This window comes from Anolis carolinensis, chromosome 2 (genome assembly GCF_035594765.1).
Source record: "Anolis carolinensis isolate JA03-04 chromosome 2, rAnoCar3.1.pri, whole genome shotgun sequence".
In the NCBI taxonomy this organism is placed as follows: domain Eukaryota; kingdom Metazoa; phylum Chordata; class Lepidosauria; order Squamata; family Dactyloidae; genus Anolis; species Anolis carolinensis.
This window is the reverse complement of record NC_085842.1, coordinates 133,407,513-133,434,573: the sequence shown is the minus strand read 5'-3', so window position 1 is coordinate 133,434,573 and position 27,061 is coordinate 133,407,513. Positions and strand designations below refer to the sequence as shown.

The following is a 27,061-nucleotide window of genomic DNA, read 5'->3' as shown; positions in this document are numbered from 1 at the left end:
AGCTCAACTAACTAAAGTGCTTTTTCTGCTGAAAACAGCCACATCTAAAATGGTCAGTTTTATTTGAGCCCGGGGAGCACATTTTAATTCAATAGTTACCAAGCTTAAAACTGGAGAGGGCTCTCATTTATTTTCTAGATGCATAAAAGAGGGAATATCAGATCCCGTTTGATCTTGAAAGTGAATCAGGATCAACACAGATTAGTATTAGGATGGGAGACTGCCACTGAAAACCAGGTGATGTAGGTTATGTTTTGGAGGAAGGATCTAGGAAAATCACCTCCCAATATTACTTGCTTAAAAAAAAACCTTGAAAACACAAACACACACAAGTACAACAGGCTACCATATTCATGTTTTCTTTCCTCCTGCTACCTCATCTTTGTCTAAACTGTTGCACAATTTCAGAGATTAAAGAAAACTAACCAATAGGAAAAACATTTTACAGAATATTTTTTATGAAAGGTCTGGAAAGGAGATTTCAGAAGAAAGAAATTATGTATTTGTTTTCAGGATTGTAATTCATTTGTTTATTTTAATGTATTTTGAAGGGTAATGTGTTTTGCGCCACACTTATTCTATGCTTTCACAACCAAGTGTTTACAATTATGTAACCAAGTGCAGTTTTTCGCATGGCTATCAGGAAGATGAACAGAAGTTTTCATAAAATTGGCAGGTAATTTCCTTTGTGATGCTTACTCAGAGATCTTCAGCTAGCACAAGCATGCAGAGTAGTAAATCAATGAACAATAAAACAGGCCCCATTATATCCGCGAAACAAAGCCCCATCCTATCCAGAAATGAAGTAGCTGAAGGATAGTTTTCATCTCCAGATGGTGATCTTACAATTGTTATGGACGGATAAAAGCAGGGAGATTGTCATTATCTAGTATGGGTGTTTAAAACAAAGTACAGTGTGCCCTCACTTTTCGTGGGTTAGGTTCTAGGCCTGCCCACGAACAGTGAAAAACTGCGAAGTAACGGCACTTTATTTAAATAAATATAGCCCCCCTCCCTCCCTCCCTCTTTTAATGTACTGCACTGTATTTCTTGTTGTTCCTGAGGCGATGAGGTGCAAGCAGGGCCTACTGGTGCTGCCTGCAGGCGGCTGAGGAGGAAGCGCGGGCCAGGTCACGTGCCTCACACTGAATCCTTTTGTGCCTGTGAGGGGAGGACGGGCCGGATGGGAAAATCCACGAAACAGCGAATCCGAGGAACCCGAACTGCGAATTAGTGAGGGAGCACTGTAGTCCACAATAATACTTCCCCCAATTAATGTGTAATGCATGTATTTAAGGATATATGTACACACAAGAACTACAGATAGAATCAGCTCCATTCTTTCCGCCCTTCTTATCTTTGATTCTAATCACCTGAAATCAAGCAACTAAAATCATCCAGATATGAAATCTAACGGTATCATGCAACAATAAATTAGTCAAGAATTGGAGTCACAGAATTATGGAATTAGAGGAGGGCCTAAAAGGCCATTGAGTTCAACACCCAACTCAATGCAGGATCACCAGCTAAAGTGTCCCTTACAGGTTCAACCTCTTCTTGAAGATGTCCAGAAAAGACTACCCCACCACCTCTCTGATCAATTAACTCCTCTGTCAAGTGACTCTTGCTGTCAAGAAGTCCTCAAGAAGTCCTTTCTAACATGGAATCAAAACCTACCATAATCTCCTATAATTTCAAACCATTAGACCTGGTCCTATCTCTTGAGACAGCAGAGAACAGGGCTGTTACCTCCTTTCTCTGACAGGACTTAAGGTATCTGAAGTGCAAATGTGTCACTCTTCACTAAGCTGAACATATCCGCTTTGTTTTCTCCAGAACCTGCTCCAACTTCTCTATATTCTTAAAACGAGGCACCTAGAACTGAATGAATAACTCCTGATGAGCCTTGGCCAGTGTAGAATATAGTGGGACACCTTGTAAACTATATATTTTAAATATAGGGACAGGCTAAAATAATATTTGCCTTTTGATTTATGATCAACAAGTCCTATCAAATCATTTATCCACTATCCTACACATTTAACATTAGGGTTTTGTGGCCAAATTTTGCATTTGTCTCGGTCAAATTTAATTATGTCAATCCCCACCCATTTTTTTAAACGGTTCTGGCCCAACTTACCTGTCCAAACGTATCTCATCCTATGAGCCATCTAGAACCCTAAGATCGTCTGGAGAGGCCCTGCTCTCGGTCCCACCTGCCTCATAAGCGAGGTTGGTGGGAACGAGGGACAGGGCCTTCTCGGTGGTGGCTCCTCGGCTGTGGAACACCCTCCCCAGTAATATTCGACAGGCCCCAACTCTTCTGGGCTTTAGGAAAACCCTAAAGACATGGTTATGCACACAAACATTTAATGAATAAGTAAAATGACTGACATGGTCTGGATTAAGATTTATGCATGAGGATCTCGGATGAATGGACTCAAACCTACACATGTTTTTAAATTTACTATTATATTATGTTTTTATTCTGTATTGTTATTTTCATTTGTATAAGCTGTTCTTTTAGTGCACTGTTTTTGGGCACTGAATTTTGCCAATTTATGTAAGTCGCCTTGAATCCCCTTGGGTAAGAAAGGCGGGAGAAAAATGTTGTAAACAAACAAACAAACAAATAAATTTATCAAGCTCCTTTTCAAATTCTCTTCCTATCCTCCAGGATCTTCGCTATCCTTACGTTGATCTGAATTTGAGGAGACTTAACATGAGAAGAACCTTGAATGAATCAGACCAAATGGCTCCCTCTAGTCCAGTGGTTCTCAACCTGGGCTCCCCAGATGTTTTTGGCCTACAACTCCCAGAAATCCCAGCCAGTTTACCAGATGTTTGGATTTCTGGGAGTTGAAGGCCAAAAACATCTGGGGACCCCAGGTTGAAAACCACTGCTCCAGTCCAACATGCTGTCCACAGACACCAGCTACTTGTCCATATGAAGCCCCGAAGCTGTGGGTACAAAAACCCATTCCTGCATATACTCCTGAGTAACTTATACATGTTCAACTCCAACTGAGCAACCACAGGTCAGGTTTAATTCCTCAATCAAACAGACCTCACAAAATTGTAATGATAAAAATTGGAAAAGTGGGTCAAGCTTATTTCCTTGAACTCATCATATGTTGGGGAGATAGGATATAGATTTTTAAAATGAATAAATGTATAGATTTTTAAAATGAATAATTTTAAAATAGCCTTCAAAATGTAATAGAATGAACTCTCTACAAAGGGCTGGCCTGTGTATAGTCATTAATAAATAAAAGACACTCAATTCTGTTGCAATCACTGAATAGCCAGATCCCTTATTAACTTAGTCCTCACAATAGTCCTCCATGGCATGGGAGGTAGCATATCAAGCCTTATGAAAGGAACTAATTAAGGATTTGGTGTGGGGGAGGAAATCGCTCAGCGCTCCTCTCCTCCCTTGTGCCAAGGAATGTACAAGTCGAGCTGGTGCCAAGTTTACACTAGCAAGTATTTAATGCAAACTCGTTCTTGAACTGCACTTCTAAAGCACCTCTGTTGGTTTCATGAATATAAAGGAGAGGAGGGAAAACAGGAGGTCCCGCAAGCAATGAGATTCCCTTTTTCTCTCAGCACAGCTTTAGCAGATGGTAAGCCAGCACGCAGCCACAGAGGAACGCACCAAAACAACACAGGAAACTGCCTTGCTCCTAGTCAGACCAAAAACTCTTCCTAGCTCTGAGTTGCATAATCCCATGGTTCTTAGCCTCTGTCCCCCCAGTTGATTTGGATTTCACCACCAGACAAAAATTACCATTGACCATGCTGAAGTCCAAAGACTGAAGGGCCATTGGTTAAAAGTCACTGCTCTAGTCTGATTCATATTGGCTTTCCAATATGGATTTTAGGCAGAGGTTTTGGGGTTTGGATATGGGTCTTTCTGCATGTGAAACAAATGCCTTCTCTACTATGTAAAGTACTTCACTATAGCCACTTCAATCTCAACTAATGGGTCACAGTGTATCTTCTTTTTTAAGGAAATCATGCCGGAAACTAAGATGAACTGATTGAGATCACACAATGAGTCCATGTGAACTGAAATGTCAGTTTTCCACTCTCATGGAAAACACATCATCAATCCTCCTCTTCATATAATGGCCAACACTTCAATCAATTTTCAGTTTCTTCTGATTTATCACAAAAATCATCCACCAAGCCAGCATCCAAACACTGCAACAAAGTGATAAAAGCCTGACAACATGTATTTCACATAAGAAAGGATGGAGAAACCACATGAATGCAGTGATTCCTATACCAGCACTTTCCAGGCATTGGACTACTGGTCCCATTGTCCCCAGTCAGAATAGGATGATAGGAAGTGTAGGCCAATGTACCTGAGAGCACTAGATTAACTTTTGAAGATGAATGACAATAGGTCATAGACAGTAACATTTGTTGGTCCTGTTTGTATTTAGTTTACCATTCCAGAATCACCGTTTTATTAAAAAGAGAGAGTTGGCAGACAGATTACGATGCACTTCTTTGTATGGTCAACATGGCTATCTCACTAAATTAAACTAAACAAGATTGTACTCTTCAGTAGAAGCTTGCTGACAGGGCAGGCCCTACTCAGTAAGATATACTGAGTTAAATGAATAAACTGCAGCTTGCAAAAATGAATAAATTGCAGCTCTGAAAAAGTAGTCATTGGATTTGTTAGATTACAAGTCCCAGTAAGGCGAAAGTCTTGAGAGCTGCAATGAAAGCTCTCTTCAAACATCCATTCTGAGGTCTTTTCAGTTGGAATAAGTCTACATGTTGTTGATCTGCATCTCCCAATACTTATAAGCTATGCTGACTTGGGCTCTTGGGAATTCCAATCCAACAGTGCAATTCTCATCCATAGTCTATTTTATTCTGCCTGGATACTATATTCCATTTTCCAAGCTTTTCTGTCACAAGACAGAGAACAAGCATGCCTAAGTCAAACAATAAGGAAAATGGCCTTTACAACACAACACAAAAACTGTTTTCCCTACCTCACCCACAATTGTTTACAAACATATTCTAAGTGTTCTGGTTCAACTTAGGCTCTCTTGTCTATTTCAGTCACTACCATAACTTGTAAGAGTGGGGAAAGGGCTCCATGTTAAAGAACTCCAGCTGCCTCTGTAACTAACTTCCCCTTAAACTTTACCAGAAATTCAAGACAGATTGAAGATGTCTGCTTGGAGCTTTGAAATAGGTCCTACCACTTCCCAACCCCAAAAATGAGGGATTAAAAAGAGAAGGACTAGGACACTTTAATTCTATTGGAACGCTGGCTAATTTATTTGTATTCCACTGCTGCTATGGTACATGAGAAAGAACCACCATGATATCCATTTTAATATATTTTAATCAATTTCTTAAGGTTTATGTCTTAACTGTTAATTATGTTATTAGTATAATCATGCTTATTCGACTATTTGTTCTCTGTTCTTTATTTTGCCGTTAATGTCTCTTTTGCCATAACTCCATGCTCACTATTTATTATTATTTATTATTTTGGAAATGTTTCTATTTGCGCTGGGAATTGAATGTTTACCCTTTTCTGTATGTGTAAGCTGCCCTGAGTTCCCTCGGGGAGAGAGGGCGGTCTATAAATATTTTATTATATTTATATATTTATTTAAATATAGTATAATATATTTAATTTTAATATATTATAATGTATTCATACATCAAGTGACTGCTGCATATTTTCTCACACCTCCATCATCAAGTGAAAAAAGCTCATGGATTCTTATGCTAAGATGACACTTGTTTTTCTCCACCTTCCACTTGTTTCCATCCTTGGGTCTTCAGATACTAATGTATTTTAGCTCTCCTGATCCCTGATCCTAGGCCATGTTGGTTTTGAATTCTGGGGCTGAAATTTGAAATAATTTGGGACCCACAACTGAAACCACTTTCAAGCTCACCAAAAGTTAGCAATAACTGAAGTATATCGGTCCCTAACTGTTGGCATGTACATGTGTTGTGCTATTCTTTTTATCTTTGACATTTACGCTATGGAGGCAGGAACAATAAGAGAATGAATGCCTACAATTAGAATTGCCAGGCTCAGACCCAAAGGCTGTAATTCTAGCTTGACTAGGTCTGGTGGGAGGGACAGATGATATTAAACAGAGCTTTGCTCCCGTTTCAGTACTCAAAGGTGCATTCTCATCTACCACCTATCTGGGAGCGCAACCAGCTCTACCTGTTTCCTTAAGCGGGAAACAAGAGAGGCAAATAGATTTGAGTCCATGGGAGGAGGGACCTAATATTGTGTAGTTTCTTCAGCCTCAGAAATCCCAAAGATGCAGCTTGAATTCTCAGGCCTTAATTTGAACTAGAAGATGTACAGAGCTAACTGCACACTAATCCAATTATCTTCCCCTGAGAGTGTGGTTATTGGAGCCTGTACTGCAGCACATGTAAGCAAAACCAAGGTCTAGTTATTTGTATGGAACATCCTCAATTAGACAATGTAAAACATACTTTCTGATCAAATACACAAGTCTAAGAACTAACCTGCTCTAAGTCTGGCTGTTTATTCATACTGACACACTTGCCAGTCTTTATAAACTTCAAACCAGAGGGGGCCAGAGTTTGTCATAAAAATAGAATGGTTAACATGTTCTGTGGTCACACACTGACAGCAGGGCTTGAGTTCAGGGGAAAAATCAGACAGTATCATAGAATCATGGTTGGAAGAAACATACAGGAAAAGCACAAGGAGCCCCCAGCAGATGGCCATCCAGCCTCTGTTTAAAAGCTTCCAAGGAAGGAACTTCCGACATGCTCCGAGTCAGAGTTCACTGCTGAATAGCTCTTACAGTCAGGAAGTTCTTCCTTATATTCAGGTGGAATCTCATTTCCTGTAATTTCAACCCATTGCTCCAAGTCCTAGTTTCCAGGGCAGCAGATATCAGGTTTGCGGCTAATCCTTGATATGACATCCTTTCAAACATGACTATCATGTCTCCTCTCAACCTTCTGCAGGCTAAACATAACTAGCCCTTTAAGACACTCCTCATAGGGCATGCTTTCTAAAATCTTTGTCCTCTAGACATATTCCAGCTTGTCAATATCCCTCTTGAACTGTGGTGCCCAGAGTTGGATGTAGTATTCCAGGTCAAGTCTGACCAAAGCAGAGTAGAAAGGCACCATTACTTCCCTTAATCTTAGCCAGTATTTCATCAAACTCTGCTCTTCTAGATGTTTTAGACTCCAGCTCCCATAAATCCTAACAGCTGGTAAACTGGCTGGGATTTCTGGGAGCTGAAGTCCAAAACACTTGGAGGAGCAGAGTTTGAGAAAGACTGGTTTAGACACTATATTGAGATAAAACTTTTTTTTTAATGATGTGAAGACGAATTAAGTAAGTCCCACCAGAAAAACTAAAGGGAGGCAACATCTGTCCAGGAAGTAACCTGACGCTCCTTGTTTTTATATTTATAAAACTAGGATAAAAACAGAGAACACTAGGATTCAGAACATAAATCCAATCCTATGCACAAACATTCACTGGTAGCAGAGACAAAGAGATTTATTTAATGAAACACATGCATACAGATTTGAATTGAGATGCAGAGGTGGGGAATGAAGTGGTGGTGGTTGATACCATATTGTTGTTAACTGCCATCAACTCAAATTTCCACTTACAGTGACTCTATGAAAAAACTTAAATCACTCTGTTCTCAACAACTCTAGCAAATTCATAGTTGTGGTTTCCTTGATTGTATCTGTCTACCTGTGATGAGGTCTTTTCTTGCTGCCTTCTGCTTTTCCAAACATTAGAGTTTTTCTAGTGAGTCATAAAGAGTTGAATACATTTTTAAGATGCATTTTAATTTACTTTCTGGTAAGGGTTGCTCTAGGTCCGTATGAAGGATTTAAAATAGTAGCTTGGCATGTGGAGATGGGTAACCCTGTGCCCTTCAATAAAGCATTGAGGCCCAGGAAATACTTGCAGGTGACATGGGTTGGCTCACTTACACCACCGGAAGCTAAAGACCGGGGAACACTTGCCACTTCCAATGTTTTGACTACAGAATGGTGGGATTTGCAGACCAAAATTTGTGGATGGTTAAAGCTTCCATGAAAGTTTAACACCCTAACACAATTATTTTTTAAAAAAATGACCTGTTGATCATTATTCATCTTTCTTTGGGGGGGGAGGGGAGAGGAGTTCTGGAACCTCACCCAATTATTGTTACAGATAGCCTGTCATCCCACATCACTTCTAATGTCTGAAAAAGCTGGCCTTTCTGCAAATAAGTCAGTGAAGCTGTTGACCAGAGGTAATTCTCAGTTAGTTCAACAGCCTTTACTGTGACCCTGGGTCTCCTTATCATGTAAGCAGGCTCTAGTGAATGCTTATGTAGTGGTATTGCTTTCACTTTGTATTGCCAAGGATCCATTACACACAGCACAATAGGGAACTAAGGGATACGCTTCATGCACAACCCATGCTGGGACTCTGAACATTTCCAAACACGTCAGGTGTCCAGTTGCAACCCCACCAAGTCAGGATTATGAAAAGAGTTTAGGGATTTATTTTTTTTACAAAAAGAATCAGCAGCATAAACTGCTTTTCCTTAAGCTACAACATACATCGTGGTATAATTATTTGGGGGGGAAACAACAATGCAAACATAAAGCATGCCATTTCGGTAACTGTACACAAATGCATCCAGATTTTTTTCACTTTATTTTCATACAGGAATATTTATGTCTTGGCAACAAACTTCAAGCATAGTGATATAACTAGAACAAGAAAAACTGGCTGCAAAACCCGGCACCTCATATGTTACAATCTCTGGACAAGATACAAATGACAGGACCCAGCTATTGGACTCAACTCTGCTTGTGAGAAACATCCTCTGGTGTCAGAGTTCTGCTGAGAGAACAAAGTGCCAGAGAGAGAGAGAGAGAGAGAGAGAGAGAGAGAGAGAGAGAGAGAAAGAGAGGCGACCAAGAAATGGGTCCTAGAGGAAATCAAGCCAGAAGTCTCTCTAGAAGCCAAGATGACTGAATTGAAATTGTTGTACTTTGACAAATACCATGAGAGGGCATGACTCACTAGAAAAGTCACAAATGCTTGATAAAGCAGAAGGCAGTAAGAAAAGACCTCATTACAAGTAGATAAACTCAATCAAGGAAACCAGTGATCTGAGTTTTTTCCTTTCATAGAGCCACTATAAGTGGAAATTGATTTGATGGAAGTTAACAACAACATTATGGTATCAACCACCAGCACCTCATTCACCACTCTAGCATATCAATTCAAATCTGTCTGCATGGCATTGTTTTCCAGTGTCCAGGTGGGGCAGGTTAGGGGTTCTTAAAAGTTCCAAATATCACTTTCCTCAATTCACTCTTGTGTTCTCTCTCTTCCTCTCTCTCTCTCTCTCTCTCTCTCTCTCTCTCTCTCTCTCCTGTCTCTCAGTTTCTGGTTTTCAAAGGCCAGGGCAAACGGAAGCCAGTAGTAAGCACATTCTCATTTCCAACCGCCCCCAGCTATTCCGCCCACAATGGAAACTCATCAACTGCAAACCAGACAAAGAGGTAATTTAAATACTAGGAGGAAAGATTAAGGGGCTCAGGAAGTTGGCTGATTGGCAGAGGTGACAAGGTCAGTAGAACGGGACTACAATGATAGGTGAGTAAGCTTCAAGTCAGGATTCCTCCCGAGTGGTTTGAGTGCCCAGAAAGTAACATACAGAATCTCAGAGCGAGCTATTGCGGAAAGCACAGGAAACCAGAGAGCCAGTAACCTTCGAAAGCTAAAAGCTCTCACATCTCTCAAGCTATTTGCATGAAAAAGGAGTAGCTAGAATTGGTGTCAAATTCAGCCCTAACAACCCGCTAACACCAGCATTCTCATGGAACAACAGCTGAGCCCTCCACTTTGCTGAGTCACCTGAAATCTAGTTAAACATTGTTAGGGAAATAAGTTATCTGTTCTTTCAGGGAGGGGAAAAAACAAAAGAGAAGAAAGGCAAGTTCTCTCTGGCTCTGGAACAGCTTGCTCTATTTATGCCCTTTCCAAACTTGCTCCTTGTCTTGTGATTTTTAGCAGGTGGTTTTATGATCTATTCGTCAAAGGTGTGAAACCCACACCATACTCAGCAAGCAGGACCTGGGAAGCACTCAAAGGGCTTTGAAGGCAAGCGGTTGAAACAGAACAGACTGAGCCTGCTGAGCAACTTTTCGAATGCCAAGTTACCACCTGGGCTTTGGCAGGAAAAATATAGAGCCCAGCTTAAAAGTATGTATGTCCAGGTAGGTATATTAAATCTTTTCAGTGATACTGAAACTAGGCCATGTTGTGCCCAGCACTCTTTCTGAAATTGCTAAAAAAAATGAAGTACATGCAAAACAAGAGTCTCTATTAGGGAGTTGTGGGGCTCTTTTGTATGACACATTTATAGCCCTATTATTCCAATTTAGATGCCATGGCAGCAACTAGTAGAATCCTGGATTCAGAAAATTCTAAAGGCCATTATCTCCAATGTGTTGTCGAAGGCTTTCATGGCCGGGATCACAGGGTTGTTGTATGTTTTCCGGGCTGTATGGACATGTTCCAGAAGTATTCTCTCCTGACATTTCGCCCACATCTATGGCAGGCATCCTCAGAGGTTGTGCAATCTCTGAGGATGCCTGCCATAGATGTGGACGAAACGTCAGGAGAGAATACATCTAGAACATGGCCTTACAGCCCGGAAAACATACAACAACCCTATTATCTCCAATGTCAATCACAGGACATCTATAGGACACTGTCATGGCAATTAAGGCAGATACAGACCAATTGCTTTTAATGCACTTCTAATTAAAATTAGAATTTTTGTCTGCAATGCGATAGGCAGTTGCAATAATCAATGCTACTTTTAAAAAAAAGCATAAAAATAAAACTAGAATTTGGTATATAAAAAAGTATTACATCCAACACGTCTCTCAAGAAATTTATGATCCTCTAATCTTCTCCCCCACCTTCCACCAAACATGAAGAACTGATGACTGTAGTTTGGGGTAAATAGATTGAAAAAACCTAGGAATACATATCTGATTAGAAGCCAAGGATTAAAGGTCATGTTTCTTCTATCTATTGCCAGTGTCTACATCAAACCTACTTCTTCTCATCTGATGGAGAAACTTCATCATTTGATGGAGAAACAATCCTTTGAATAGTATTTACCAATTCTGCTTTTAATATATTCTGGAAAATGGATTTTATATAAACACAGTTACAGCCTACAAGTCTTATCCTCAACAGGAACTTTGCTTAGTATGTATGTGTAATAAGTAATAATAACAAACTTTATTTGTATCCCATTACCATCTCCCCGAAGGGACTCGGGGTGCTCACAAAAGCACTCAATAGTGTGAAAACACATAGAATACAGTAAGTACATGAACATATAAAACAGAACAATAAAAATTTTACACCCAAAGTTTATATAAAACAAGCTATAAAAACCCTACTGATAAAACTTCTTCAGTAAAATGCAACAAGCTGCTGATATAAATAACTGAATACAATGTCAGTCCCATAAAATGCAAAGTGACAACAATCGCTATGTCTTCGAATTTAATGGTTAAGGTATTAGACATGGTCAAAAGCTTGCTTTAAAAGCCATGTTTTCAGATATGTCCAGAAAGCTTGGAGAGTGGGGGGCTGCCTTATCTCTCTAGGGAGGGCATTCCAAAGCCAGGGAGCCACCACTCTCTCTCGTCCCCATCAACCACGCTTGAAACGGGGGTGGCACCCAGAGGAGGGCCTCCCGGCAGATCTTCGTGCCTGTGCCAGTTCACTGAAGGAGATGTCGTCTCAAAGATAGGTTGGACCCAAAGCGTACAGGGCAGGGGTCCCCAAACTACGGCCCGTGGGCCACAGGCAGCCCCTCAAAGCCATTTATCCACCCCCCCCCCCCATCAGGGTTACTCGTTCTGGGCAGGGGGAGGGACAGCCAAGAGGAGGAAGGCTGCTGCTGCTTCTGCAGGCTGTTGGCAGCAGGCAGGCGGGGGAGGGACTTTAGGAGCCTGCCTGTCATCCTTCTCTTCCTCTCCTTCCTTCTCTTCCAAAGTGGTGGCAGCGGCGGCAGCATGGCTGCAGGCTGAGCGTCATCCTCTTCCTCACCTTCCTTTCTTTTCTTCCAAAGCAGTGCTGTCACCACTGCTTTGGATGAGGAGGAAGGAGAGGAAGACGATGACACTCAGTCTACAGCCGCATGCTGTCTCTGTCGCCGCTTTGGAAGAGAAGGAAGGAGAGGAAAAACAGGAAAATGGTGCGTGGGCACCTATTTATTTTTATTTATTTATTTACATCACTTTTACCCCACTCTTCTCACCCGTAGGGACTCCTAAAGTCCCTCCCCCACCCACTGCTTTGGTAGAAGAGGACGAAAGGACAGGAAAAGGGTGAGTGGGGTCCTAAAGTCCCTCCCCTGCCCGCTGCTTCAGTCATCAAGACAAACATTGTTTTTGAAGGCTTTCATGGCTGGAATCACTGGGTTGCTGTGAGTTTTCTGGGCTGTATGGCTATGTTCCAGAAGCATTCTCTCCTGACATTTCATCCACATCTATGGCAGGCATCCTCAGAGGCTGTGAGGTCTGTTGGAAACTAGGCAAGAGAGGTTTATATATCTGTGGAAGCAGGGCCGTAGCCAGAAAAAAATTTCCGGAGGGGTTTTGAAAATTTCAGGGGGGGGGGGGTGTTGAACCCCTCACCCCCCCCCCCCCCCCGGGTTCAGACCTGTCAATATCTGCTTGAGATAGTGCCTGGAGGGACTCTTAATGTTTTACGTCTCATAGACTTAGCATGGGGATTTGGTTAACCAGTTAAAATTCATGAGGGGGGGGGGTTGAACCCCTAAAGCTCCCCCCCCCCTCACTACAGGCCTGTGTGGAAGGTCCAGGGTGGGAGAAATAACTCTTCTCTGTTAGAGGCTAGTGAGAATGTTGCAATTAATCACTTTGATTAGTATTGAAAAGCCTTGCAGCTTCAAGACCTGGCTGTTTCCTGTCTGGGGGAACAAATATGGAACCGGACATTGAGCATCTCATTAGCCAAAAGCAGGCTCATAAGATATGTGCAGTGTGCATAGGAATTTGTTCATAGTTTTTTTTTAACTATAGTCCGGCCTTCCAATGATCTGAGGGACAGTGAACTGGCCCCCGGTTTTAAAAGTTTGAAGACCTCTGGTATAGGGCTTTGTAAGTAATAACCTGCACTTTGAATTGGGCCCGGAAACTTGTTGACAGCTAGTGGAGCTGCTTTAATAGGGGCATGGTATGCTCCCTATAGCTAGTCCCAGTTAGTAATCTGGCTACCAACCTTTGCACTAAATGCAGTTTCCGAGCCGGCTTCAAAGGTAGCCCACGTAGCGTGCATTGCGGTAGTCCATTCTAGATTTAACTAAGGCACTCTGAGTCCCCTTTGTGGTGAGAAGGGTGGGGCATAAATATATTAAGTAAATAAAATATAAGGTGTGGACCACCAGGCTTTTCAAGGTACGGTCACAGCTGGTGCACAAGTTTTAACAAGTTTTAACCCTCCCAGCCACAGCCGACCCCTGAGCTTCAAGTGTCAGCATTGAAACCAAGAGGATTGCAGAACTGTTGTCCTCAGAGGGAGTGTAACCACGTCGAGCACAGGTTGCCACCCTATACCCTGATCAGCCTTGCTACTGACTAGGAGGACCTGTGTCTTGTCTGGATTAAGCCTCAGCTTGTTGTCCCTCATCCAGTCCATCACATCTGCCAGGCACTGGTCTAGGATCCGGGAAGCTTCCTCGGAGTGGAAAGGAGTAGTAGAGTTGTGTGTCATTTGTGAGTAAACAAGACAAGGAACTAAAAATCCGTTAATTTCAGTTTCCACCAACAGATCTCAAACACTCTACTCCAAGCCTCTGAAGAGGTGGATTAATACCCACAAATGCTGAAGCTCAAATCTATTTGTTATAATGGTGAAAGGAAACATTTAATGCTGAAAACCAGCAAATTCTGCTTTCACCATCCACAAAACAACTTCATATAGGCAGATGGCTGATCCTACCTGCTTGTAGATTTCAAAATGATCTGCACTAGTCTGGGAATGATTTCTTAGTCTGGGAATGATTTCTTAGTCTGGGAATGATTTCTAACTTCCAGTTAATTAACAGTGACTTCCTTCCCAAATATATTGCTGATGTGAAGAAAGCTGGAATTGCCATAGTACATCTGTATGTGGAAAGACTGTGAATTTCATTCAGTTCTGTTTCCCAAGCAAAATGCTTGTGTTCTTCAGTTCTTTGTCTTTTGTTCTAGTAGTTGATAGAGTACATTCTAAATGTTATCGCAACCAGTTGGTATACATGCTATTTTAGGAAAAATGTGATTTTACATGAAGGACATGGTTTGAATCATCAGCTTAATTCACTGCAATATACACCATCAATGGATGTAAAGTGCAAAGTTCTGAACCTTGTTAAAAACTGCTGCAGGTCATTGTGTTCCAGTGAAGGTTTTGAATGTTTTCAGGGATAGAGGTAGCATCACTTGCTTCCAACCATAACACTGATTTCATTGTCATCCCATGAAAACAAACGGATACTTAAAATTTTACAGCAAACGCTGTCACCACATATGGTCGAACAAATATCAGATGACCAAGCAAGATTCAGAAAAGGAAAAAAACACTGTCATATTGCAAACATACATTAGATAATAGAGCATACAAATAAAATTCAGTAGAAGAACAGGCTGCAAATGAGTATGGAAAGTTTTCAACTTCATAGATCATGGAAAACTGGGTATGACAATAAAAGAAATGACTGTACCACAACTTTTGTTCGGCCTACACTGTGCACAAGAGGCTTCTATTAGAACACAAAATAGTTGGCCCTCCAAATTTGCAGGTTTAACTTTTGTGAATAAGATTATTCACAGATTTTATCAATGTGCTCTCTCTATACAGGTCTAGCTCCTTCAGGGAAATTCTGTGCTTAACTTCTGGTAGATGTCACCAGAGACTCACTCTGGAAAACTAGACAGATTCCCTCAGGTAAAAAAGTGCCCTAGTATAGTTTCCAATCTGCAAAGGTGCATTTTAGCACCTTGTCTATTTAATTTATAGACAAAGACATTGTATAGAATGTAAAATTAAATTTGGATGAAGTAAATATGATTAAAGTGAAAACCCATGGCAAAAACTTCAATAATTCCAGATATGCAGATAGCACCATACTGTTAATACTGGCAACAATGAAAAAAAAAAAGGGGAGGGGATCAGAAGTGCAACTGAAAATTGACAAAAAAAATGATCACAGAAGATTTCTGTAATTTTGATGTTATGATGTTGATATTGAAATGGTGAAATACATACTATCTACATTTTGCCATATTTATCAATCAAGGTGGACACTGTAGTCAAGAAATTAAGTCCTGGAAGGGACTACATAAGATCCTCCACCATGGCATTTTAGACAGCTATGTACAGGTGGGAAAACTGGGTGGTGAATAAAGCTGATGGGAAAAAAATAATTCATTTGAAATGTGCTTCTAGAAAAGTTATATGGATACCATAAACTCCCCCCAAGAACAAATAAATGCATCCAAGAGCAAATAAACCCAAGTCTTACTAAGTGACCAAACTGAGGCTGTTCTGCTTTGAGCAGATTATGAGACTTATTGGAAAGATGATAATAAATTGTCAACTTGAAGTAGGAAAAGAAGATTTCAGGAGGTTGACTCCATCAAGGAAACTATGTGAGTTTACAAGGCCTGGACAGAGCTGTCCATGACAGGGTTCTTGGAGGTCTCTTGTTCATAGGGTTGCTGTAAGTCAAAGCTGACTTCACAGCATATAACAAAGACCAACACTACAGACTAATATAGACAGCCATGGGTAACATCCCTAAAATCTTTGGGCATCACTTTTATACTACAACATCCCTAGAATGGGAGCCAAATGTTGGAAGCTGAAGTTCAACAACATCTGGAGGTCCACTTTCATGATTTATGTTCGGAAGAACCTCCTCTTCTATGGAGATGTTGCTACTCTATTCAGATGACAGAGGGGGGAGAAAAAACCCCTTCTATTTCTTTTAGGCTTACCTCTTCCACATGTGTTGGACTATAAATCTCATTATTTCTCTCAAAATAGGCAATGCTGGATGGGCCAGCAGGAATCTAGCAAAACCAGAAGGTCTGAGGCTCAAGGATGCTTTTCCAAGTATTTGCTGTGTATACCCCCAGAGCAACCCAAATTTTTGAGTTATCAGGCTGACCTCCTTTCACTAAAGACATTTTTAGAAAAGCAAGGATTGCAGTTCTTGTTCTCTTTTCAGCTTCTCTAGGTTAAGACTCTCAGATGTTTCTAGGTCAAAGGCTAATACACAGTACCACTAGTTCAGAAGATTTCACTTACTGTTGAGATAGAGAGCAAACAAGGACAGTAAGAGACACCAAGGCATCCGGGAACTCATTTAAGAATAGAAGCTAGCTAAGAGATAGTGCCCTGGTTTAGCTTTAGAGAAATAGACAAAGCCTTTCATGTGAATTCAACAGTGGCAAGGAAATACAGAGAGCTCAGAGATGTGATTGTGTACATAAGAAGATATAGAATGAAAGAAGAACTAATTCAGTTAAGCTTTAAAGACAAATTAATAATTAAGGAACATGGATATATATTTTCAAAGACCTACCTAAGGAAGTTTTTTTAAAAAAGAAGAGAGTAACAAACCCTAACAAAAAATCTAGAAAGGATGAAAATTCCTTATAGAAGTGGGAAGATAGAAGGAATATTCTATCTCCTGTACAACTCGCCCCACATACTTAGGTCCTCTGAGGGGCAGTTACTCCAATTAGTCAAAACTCGACTGCCAACCACCACTCAAATTACTTTTTCATGACTACGGAATGACCTGCCAGTAGTGCTCCAACAGTTGGATCAGCAGTCAGAATTTAAGAAACAAGTGAAGATCTATCTCTTCTGGCAGGTCTACCCAGACAGTTTTAATGATGAATTTTAAAATCCACTGTATGCCTAATTTTTGTTTTGCATATTTTAATATGTAATCTATGGAAATATGTTTTAATATATGCATTTTACAGTGTGTTTTAAAATGATTATGTATTTGTTTATGTTTTAGTAATGCTGTAACCCACCTTGAGCCGTCAGGAGATGTGGGTAAGAAATAAAACTATTATTATTATTATTATTATTATTATTATTATTATTATTATTATATTTACTTTCAAACAAAGAAGGTTTAATATTTCTTCAATGTAAAAGCTCAAAGGTTTCATACAAAAATATGAACTCATTTGAGTTGAATGAGATAGAAGGATGACAGGTGGAAGAAGACAAATATGAAGGTTTATTTATTTTGTCATATTAATCTTTTGGATTCGTTTTTGATTTGCTAAATGTTGTTCCATGTTTTCAGCACTGAATGTTTGCCTCTGTGTTTTTTTACTGTAAGTCGTCCTGAGTCCTCTTGGGAAGATAGAGTGGGGTAAAAATAAAGTTTTATTATTATTAAAAGATGAGAAAAAAGATGAGAAGACAGACACGAGAATTAAAAACACAAAATAAAGGAGGATACCCCCCGCCAAAAATAAAGAAACAAGGAAAATAGACAGAAGAAAAAAAATCAACAGAGGAAAAAAGACACAAAAGAGAGAAAATACTTAGAGGAAAAAGAGATCAAAGAACTAGAAGAAAAGGAAAAAGAAATAATTGTAAGAGGAGGAGCAGCATTCTTGAATAAATAGAACAAAAGAGGAAAGAGTAAATAAACAAGTGAAAGGAAAAGGGGAAAAGAGGAAAAAGGAAAAATCACAAGAAATCAAATCTTTAACGTGGTAAGAAAGTTGAATTTAGATATTGCATGTTTTTAGGAAACTCATACAAAAGACGAAATAGAAGGTTTTAAAAAATAAGACATTAGGAGTTGAATATGCAACAACATTGAGAAAGAAAAAAGTAGGTATGGAAATATATGTAAAGAATGCAATGAAATCAAAGGAACTATTTAATGATAAAAATGGACAATATCTGGGCACAGAAATACAGAAAATGGAAGAAAAGACTGTGTTAATAGGTATATCTGTACCCCAGGCAGGCAAATAAGGAGAAATTAGAATATGATCACACAAAGTTTATCTGCTTTGGCGATTGGACTGGGGTCTTGGAACCACAAAAGGACATGCAATCAATTGCGAGGAATAAAGGGTTTAAAGAGAAACTACCAAAATTCTCTGAGATAAAGGTAAAGGTTTCCCCTGACATTAAGTCCAATCATGTCTGACTCTGGGGGTTGGTGCTCATCTCCATTTCTAAGCTGTAGACACCTCCAAGGTCATGTGGCCGGCATGACTGCATGGAGCGCCGTTACCTTCCTGCCAGAGCGGTACCTATTGATCTACTCACATTGGCATGTTTTTGAACTGCTAGGTTTGCAGAAGCTGGAGCTAACTCCGGGCACTCACTCCACTCCTGGATTTGAACCTGTGACCTTTTGGTCTGCAAGTTCAGGAGCTCAGTGCTTTATATTGCGTGACAATTTAGCATTAATGGATGCTAAGTGATATATAAAGGGAAAGACAAGGATTTTACATTTTATGCCACTGTACACAAATCATGGTCAAGGATCGATATGGATTTTTTTAGCAATACAGTATGATTCCTGTATCCACAAGGGATACTTGAACTTACCATGGAAACAAGAAACCAGACAATAGTGAACCCTATTGAAATTAAGTGCTTCTATCGGATGTTATCTCAGAGTTACTCTGCTGGACCTAGAAAATTCCTAGATAGAAGCTGGTAGGTAAAACTGCAAATAATGCTTCTGCAGTATTTGGGTTGTACTGTGCTGTATATCCTTTGTCATGAAGATATATGCACGTAATACCATATGATAGGTACATTGCAACTGTCAAACTTTCATTTATATCCAAGGAAAGGAGAGATTTAAACACAATATGATCACACTCACTCTCAACAATACAGAAAGAGGCTGCAAAAGTAAAAGCTACAGCTATTTTGGGAAGAGAAAACAGCCATAAAATACCTGACCACTGTTTAATGATAAGAAATGCAAACACAAGATTATACTCGGAGTAGAGAATTCCTGAGACTTTACTTTCTCAGCTTTTGTGGGGGATTTTCCCCATTTTTAAAAACTGAAATGAATCTCATATGGCTCAATTGCCGACAATAGGAGTTTTTATTCAAACACCTGCTGACATTTTGGTCTCACCATTTTGTTATCATCTTGTCTACGACTGGAATGTGGCTTCTGTGTTTTTATCATATATACTTATATATAATTTGACTTCTTGTATAAGTCAAGGGTAGGTTTTGGGACCAAAATTATGGATTTTGATATGACCCATGGATAAGTTGATGGTCATTCCTTGGAGAGGTGAAAGCACAAATGCTATCTCAGGAGAGTGATCACCGTTGCCATTTCCCCACCCAGGCAATCAAAAAGGCCACAAACAGCATTGGGGCAGAGACAGCAGGGGGGTTGGAGCTCCTTTTAGGTACTCTCAGGTCAGCACAAGCTCTTGCCTTTCACCATTCTATAATCAGAGAAGGGTGACTCCTTTTTAAAAAATTAAGGAATAGTACTCACATAAATCCATGAATAAGTTGACCCAAGTTTTTGGAGTTGATTTTTGGACTAAACCTTCTAGACTTATGCACACATATATAGGGTACCTAAAATTGAATTTGGCTCGAAGGCCAAAAGAAGTGTTTCACTTACTCTATGACCACCGCATTTCCAGAATCTTGGTCCATCTGTAAAAGAGCTTGTCAAGTCACATATGTAACAGTCATAGATCCTACAACCCCCTCTCCCTGCATCAGGTCTTCAGTTGGGATGCTCAGAAACCTCTAAGATTAGCTGCTCAGTTGAGAAATCCAACAGTAAGCTCTTTTATAAGATGTATTTCATAAACATTGTTGGAACATTGCTCACAAATCTATTAAATGGTTACAATCATACCTTTACTCACACTCCAGCCTGAGTTTTGAATATTTCAACACAATGCAGAAGAAAACAGTAAGCGAAACCAACAAAGTGCCTTCCAGTGTATTTAACCTGGCATCCAGTGATACTCAGTTAGCCAACATTTTAACAGAGATATAAACAGTCTTTGGTTTACTACAAATGCATTCTCCTGAACATCTAAAAACATTTTTCTCAATGCCATCCTTTTTCACTCCTATGTTTTCTTCTAGTAAACCCTCATATTTAAGTATGAGATGACTGTGTGTCTGTGCCTTCAGGTTGCCTGTCAACTTATGGTGACCCCCCATGAAATTCATAGGGTCTACTTAAACAAGGAACACAGAGTTTGTTTTGCCAGTTTCCTCCTCTGAAACATAGCTTACAGAACCTGGCATTCATTGTCAGTCTCCCATCTAAGTACTATATAAACTAGGGCTAACCTTGCCTAGTTTACAAGATCAGACAGGATTGGGTGTATTTAGGCCTGGCTAAACAGAACACAAAAGTTTATCCTCCATCAGCAGGAAGGATTTAACAATTCTAAAAGATTCAGCAGAGGGATAAGAACCAAAAATGCAAACAGAATCTCTAAGCATAACCAACAGTGGAAATATAGTTCCTTTTTAAAGGTACTTTTCAATGCACTGCAAGAAGTTAATTCCACATGCCCACTTCACCCCATAAAGAAAATGTAGTTCAGCTGCCATTTCACAAGTACAAAAAGATATAAAAATGGCCTCTAAACATCAAGTTCAGGCACACTAATATGACACAAAAAATGACAGTGTGCCACAACTGCTTTTAAGAAAAACACAATTAAAAGGTACACACAGATACCTCTCTTATTTGAGCATGATTCTCTACCCCAGTAGTACCTCCTTCCTCCTTAAGGTAAAGGTTTTCCCCTGACACTAAGTCCAGTCGTGACTGACTCTGAGGGTTGGTGCTCATCTCCATTTCTAAGCCAAAGAGCCGGCATTGTCCGTAGACACCTCCAAGGTCATGTGGCCGGCATGATTGCATGGAGCGCCGTTACCTCCCTGCCGGAGCGGTACCTATTGATCTACTCACACTGGTATGTTTTCAAACTGCTAGGTTGGCTGAAGTTGGGGCTAACAGCAGGTGCTCATTCCGCTCCTGGGATTTGAACCTGGCACCTTTTGGTCCGCAAGTTCAGCAGCTCAGCTCTTTAATGCACTGTGCCACCAGGGGCCTCTTAGCCTCTACGATTACCCTATATCTTTGAAATGTGCAGTCACACTCACAATGTATTTGCTGCATGATTGCAAAGATTATGAATTAACACAATTGAAGATGCATAGACAGTTCTTACACCCCAAAAGATTTTGGAATCTCCCCTATTTTAAATAACTCCTTGTTGTTAGAAGCTTGGGAAACAGTAATTAGTTAACAGCATGTCTGTCTTTGGAGAACAAGAAAAAAAAATGACATCCACAACACACCAAAGCTGTATAAAACTCTTCATCATTTTCTGGCTCCAGGCCCCCAGTCACCCCATTGACCAAACTACCAAACCCCGACACTGGCAGATAAATGCTTCAAGCTTGTTAAGCAAATAAAAGCCAGCACAACCCGATAAAGTAAATAGGACTCTGAAACATGCAAATGTCCCAGCTGGTGAACAGGACCTGAACACTCATCATTAACTCAAAGTGAACTTTAAGCCTGGGAAGAAAGTCCTGCTCCCCAGATAAGCACCTGACAACAGCATTGATCAGCAGATCTGTTTGTAGTAGTTTCACCTCACTGTATGGCTCAGGTGCACAAAATGCAGCAAGAAGCAAGACACCATCTTGTCCATTGTATCTGTTCTGTTAATGTTCTGTTAATGTCCAATGTAAATGTCCTGGGACAGTATTGCATACTTCTAAGGGTTCTCACTGAGAGGAGCTTCAAAGATCTCCCCTGCACTCATCAATACTTGTCACCAACACAGTATGAACTCTGCTCTTTTCAAAATGAATTTGCATGATGAATTATTCTCCCAATATCAGATTCTTTCTTGAAAAAAATAGACCCTACGTGCTGCAAATGAAGGGGCAGATCAAAAGGAAGACAAGATGTGCAGGGCATCCTGCACATCTTGTTTGATCATCTGCAGCTGCAGAAAGTTTTCCAAATTGCAAGGGCAATTTCTGAGCTACGATGTAACACATGAAGGAGTGAAGTAAAGGTTGAATTCCCCACCCTCCTAAACTCCATTGCAACTGAAGTAGAAAGTGAAAAATAAGAAGTGCATCAAAAACTTACAAAACTCAGTCTCAAAATGAATATTGTGAAGTCTAGCTTTTTTAGCATCCACATTTTAGGTAACAATCCAGAACTTTACAACTTGAAGTTCCAATTCAGAAACAGAGAAATCATATCCCAATTTAGGGATGATCCTGCTGGAAAGGGGGGGAGGGGAGGAGAGCTAAATCAAATGAGAAGAAATGACTAAGAAATGGCAATTATTCCAGTGTAATTATAAAGACAAAGTCAGGCAGCCAGTCAATACTTCCCATGTATCTCCCATAACTTAACCATCTCCCACAGCCCAATGGCTCAAACAGAGGTGTTCGCCTGTGGCGCATTGTTCCCGGGGACGCAGTTGGCAGCCCCCTGGAGAGCGCCACCCGTCCACGCGGTCGATTGGGAGGCCTGGGCACGTGCACAGGCCCATCGCCCAAAATGGTCAATGAGCCTGTGAGCATGCGCAGACCTTCCAATTGGCCACGTGGATGGGTGGCGCTCTCCAGGGGGCTGCTGCCACCGCCGCAGCATGTATTTTTTAGCAATTTGTTTGGTGGGTAGGGGGCATCAAAATTCGGGGGGGGGGGCAATTTCTGGTTGTCTACTCCCGAAAATTACTTCAGGATGGCTCTGGGCTCAAGCAAATGAAATACTGAAGTGTAACAATGCCAATGGCTACACCTTCCCAAATGGAGATCATAAGTTCATCTTCAGCAAAGGCACTCAAACACAACGGCTTACATGAAAACTGCAGTGTCAAAGTCACATAAACAGAGCTGGAAGCAATGGAAGGTAGGAGAAGTGTGTAGCACTCCTGATGTTTTTTTTTAAACAGCTCCCATGATCCATCATCACTGCCTATGCTACATAGGGCTGATAGGAACTATAGTCCAAGAACATCTAATGAACCACATACTCTCACCTCTGAGCTATAGTTTGAGTTGTGGCATTTCTTTCAATTCAAATAGGCCCTGAAGGAAAATCTCCTTCGAAAATGATTCAAGATGAAGATTTCCCTCTCACCTTGCAGACCTGAAAAAGAGCTGTCCTTGCAGCTTGTGGGGGGACAGAAAATGACAATTGTGACTTCTAGGTTGCTTCTGGGCACCAGGTCTTGTTAGCATTTCCAATTCAAGCTGAAAGGAAACACACCCTTAACCATCTCTGTGGTTGAAGAAACAATGCCCTGTGATACTACAATCTGTGTATTTAATGTGTTATGATTGAGCCTCATGGCTCTGTTACTGACAGACGTGGGCGTAAGACTCCTCGAGAGTCAGATACTCTCGAGGAGCGAGAAAGAAAAAGACTGCGAGACATTTTTGCAGCACCGTCTGACGAAGAGTCTTTTGAGGGGTTTACGGAGAGAATGGAAGAGGGGCTGGTTACCTCGGAGGAGGATGAGATGGATTGGACTCGGGTAAGGGAGGAATTGGGTGCCACTGGTCATGATGGGATAGAAGATGAATGGGGACCTTCAGGATTAGACCCATGGCTTAGCTGGAGGGATGGGACGGGATCCACAGCTGGAGATGCTGTGGGGCGTAGTCAGAGGTGTTCCAGCTCTGATGAGGAAAGTGATGAGGAAACGCCCGGGTTAAGGAGGACAGCTGACAGTGATGAGGATTTGTAACTGGCATAAAATGGGGCTTGGGAGCAATTGCAAATTGCGTTGGGCAAGGTAATCTGGACGAACGCTTGGGATCTGTGTGGGACGCTTTCCTGAAGACTGGTGTGTTTTCCTGTGCTGAGACGTAAGTTGTTTTGGAATTCAGGGTCAGACGGCGGGAGGAATTGTGTGGGCATTTGTTTGTGCAAACCTGTGCTTACTCTTATTAGCTTGACCTTCCGTCGTCTTCTTGACGGACGCCATCTCCTGCTTTGAAAACTCGGATTGAACTGACCACGGCTTGTCTTCCCCCTTCTGGACTTGGAAACTACAAACGTCTACTTCTGGCTTTGAACCACGGAAAGGAACTGGGTCTACTCTTCTGCTACAATCCTTGGCTGATCTGTTCGTGTTGGAAATCCTGTCTGCTGTGTGTGTGTGGGAGCGACGCAAGTTCCTCTAAGCACAGTGTTGGCAGCAGAGAGGAATCTGCTGCCAATTAGTTGCATTCTTTTGTATCTTTTGTTCCTCGGCTTTTGTTTTGTTTACCCTCAGGCTGAAGCAAGCAGTTTGTTTTTACCCGGATTAAACTTCGGTTTAATCCGGTTTATCTTTTGTACGTTTTTTCCTTGTCCCTTTTTTGCTCCTAAAGGCTAAAATTGCCTGGCCCTTGTGTTTTACGGGCATTTTTGAGTTCTGTAATTAAATAAACTCTGTTATCTTGAACCTTGTGGCGTTCTGTCCTTGACATAATGCTTCATGATAATCTCAGATCCGGAACTGAGGTTACAACTTACTTCTTTTTTTAAAAAGGCCTTCATGAATAGAAGACTATAATGAATATTTTGGCTAAGACATAATCCTAAGTGAGAAAAGATTTCCAGAAAGTGTTGACAAATTGAACTCTGGAGAGGACACCCATATCTTCCAGTGTTCAATCTGGCAAACTTCCTAGTATAGAAGATGGGATTGCCTAGAGATGTAGCCTGCGACCAGGATCTGTGACAAGTGCTACCTGCCGAAATTCTTTCTTCTACATACCTGTTAAAGAGCCTGCTGGAGTTTTCACTCTGGCAGTCCTATTGCCAGCACATGCTCTGAAAGGCTGTAAACCTGAGGGTGGACAACTTTTGTGGGTGAGAGTCACTTTCCTGCTCCAAGAACCTTTGTGGGCTGTATCAACAGTCAAATAGAGGGACAGAGCACTTCGAGTTTTGAAAACTGAATATATTTTTTCATGTTAAGCAATAGGAGCTGCAAATAGATTCACCTCTTACGGAGACTTCTAGGAGTGACAACTGCTATTTTTCCCATAAAGAGGGGCTATATGGAAGAGTCTGAGGCCATAAGGACACCTCAATAGAGTGTGATTGCCCGGATCAAAAACAGGCACATCTGCCATGTTAAGCCATTCTTTCATCATTTTAATTAACTTCGGTTCCTGTAAGGGTCGGATCCACAACCAAGCTTCCAGCAATGCAGGCTGCAGTTTTAAAACATTGGTCTTCCAGGTGTTTTGGCCTACAGTTCCCATTAGCATGGCTAATGGTAAAGAATTGCAGGCTACAGATCTGGAGAACAAAAAGCTTTCTATCCCTGATGTAGCCCTTACACTATAGGGTAGGTATGGGAAATGAGCAGTCTTCCAGATGTTGTGGGGATGTAGTTTTCAGCATTCCTCACCACTGGTTATTATGTCTACGGCAGATGGGAGCTGTAGTTCAACAACAACTGGAGAACTACGCAATTCCTAACCCTGATCTAAAACAAGAGTGGACAGGGACTAGTTCAGTTTTGTGCACTACAAGCCAGAGCTGTCTCAATGAGCTCATTGGAGCTTAGTCTCAAGTAAGTAAACATAAGGAGTTTGCAGCCTTAGCCAGCTCCCTCAAGTCTTTCTTTTCTTCTGGGCCTGCTCTTGACTCTTGCAGAAAAGATTCTGCTCCACAGGATTCTAGAACAAGCAAAAACATGTATCTGATCTATGATCTCTGTAATACGAGAAGTGAAGCACATCTGTCACTGGGACTTTGATTCATGAAACCAACATACATAACATAGAAAATAAACCCTTCCTCTCTTACTCTTCAACAAGAAAAACAAAGGAGATATCCCTCCCAAGCTAGCTATGAGGAGGAAAAAACTAAGTCAGTCTTCAGCAACTGTTACGGGAATTATTAACAGTAGAATCATCAACTGATCTGGCAACATATTTTTGTGCAAATTCAGCCATTCAATTTTTCCATATAGAACCATTGTCACACAGACTTGGGCCTTCATTCAGAGTATTTTCCACACATTTCTTCCAAAGGAGGATATTTACACCACTGCCACATTACAGCTGGGTGGTTCTACTCCTCCACTCACCATTAACCAAAACTGTAGCAAAGGACAAGGATTTCATAACCTGTACTTACTGATAAGGACTTCACTTGCCTTGTATTAAGATAATCTCCCCTAATACTCCTTACAGGAAGACCAAGGGCTTGCCACCAGGGGATCATGTGCAATAAAACACAAATGTACACAACAGAAGTTAATCGAATAGCAGCTGGCAACATTTTCCATTCTCATATTGTCACATAGTCACTCTGACTGCAGTTCAACCACTATCCTGAGTATACTGTCCCTGACTGGAGGGAACACATTTCCAGTGGCATCTGCTGAATATTATAAGCTAAATGCAGGATGTGTTTAGAACTGTAGACTAATTGGGTAAATTCCAGATATTCAAACCTCTTTTGGCACAGAAGCCAAATTCTAATTTAGGCATTGTCCAGGAGGACATTCCAGAAGTGGGTGGAGTCACGGGCATAGGGCAAGGCCAGGGACAGAATGATTCAGGGATAAGATCAAATGCAATTCTTACAAATTTGACCATTTTCCCACCAAGTAGCCAAGGCACACATCAATTCCATCTATGACTATTCAAGTGGAAATACCAGCTTTACAGCCTCCCTACCTGGAAAAAAACCCAGTGCTATACAAGTTATTACAAGTCTAAATAACTTCTTCCCTTTGATCAAGGATGGAGACAATAGCAGGAATCTGATCTTCCCCTTAAATCCCGTAAGATGAACACACAATCAACATAGAAATTGGAGGTCATGATAAAGATAGGCAGGAGAACACCAATTAGTACCCAGCCGCCTACTACGATTCCTATTTGTTCTATTTTATATGA

General features: G+C 40.9%; 1 protein-coding gene and 1 long non-coding RNA gene across 4 annotated transcripts in view; one reads left to right on the top strand and one right to left on the bottom strand.

The window, feature by feature from the left end:
* Window positions 1–27,061, bottom strand: part of nherf1 (NHERF family PDZ scaffold protein 1) — a 69,752-nt gene that overhangs the window by 31,163 nt on the left and 11,528 nt on the right. The window lies entirely within an intron of this gene.
* LOC134296241 (uncharacterized) lies at window positions 9,459–24,603 on the top strand. Of its 3 annotated transcripts, XR_010002862.1 has the most exons (4): window positions 9,459–9,573; window positions 10,085–10,290; window positions 17,142–17,179; window positions 24,108–24,603. It is a non-coding gene; the product is annotated as an uncharacterized LOC134296241 (long non-coding RNA). The 3 variants fall into 3 exon arrangements; XR_010002863.1 differs by lacking the exon at window positions 9,459–9,573 and having other exon boundaries at window positions 9,599–10,290; XR_010002861.1 differs by lacking the exons at window positions 9,459–9,573; window positions 10,085–10,290 and adding an exon at window positions 10,727–12,429.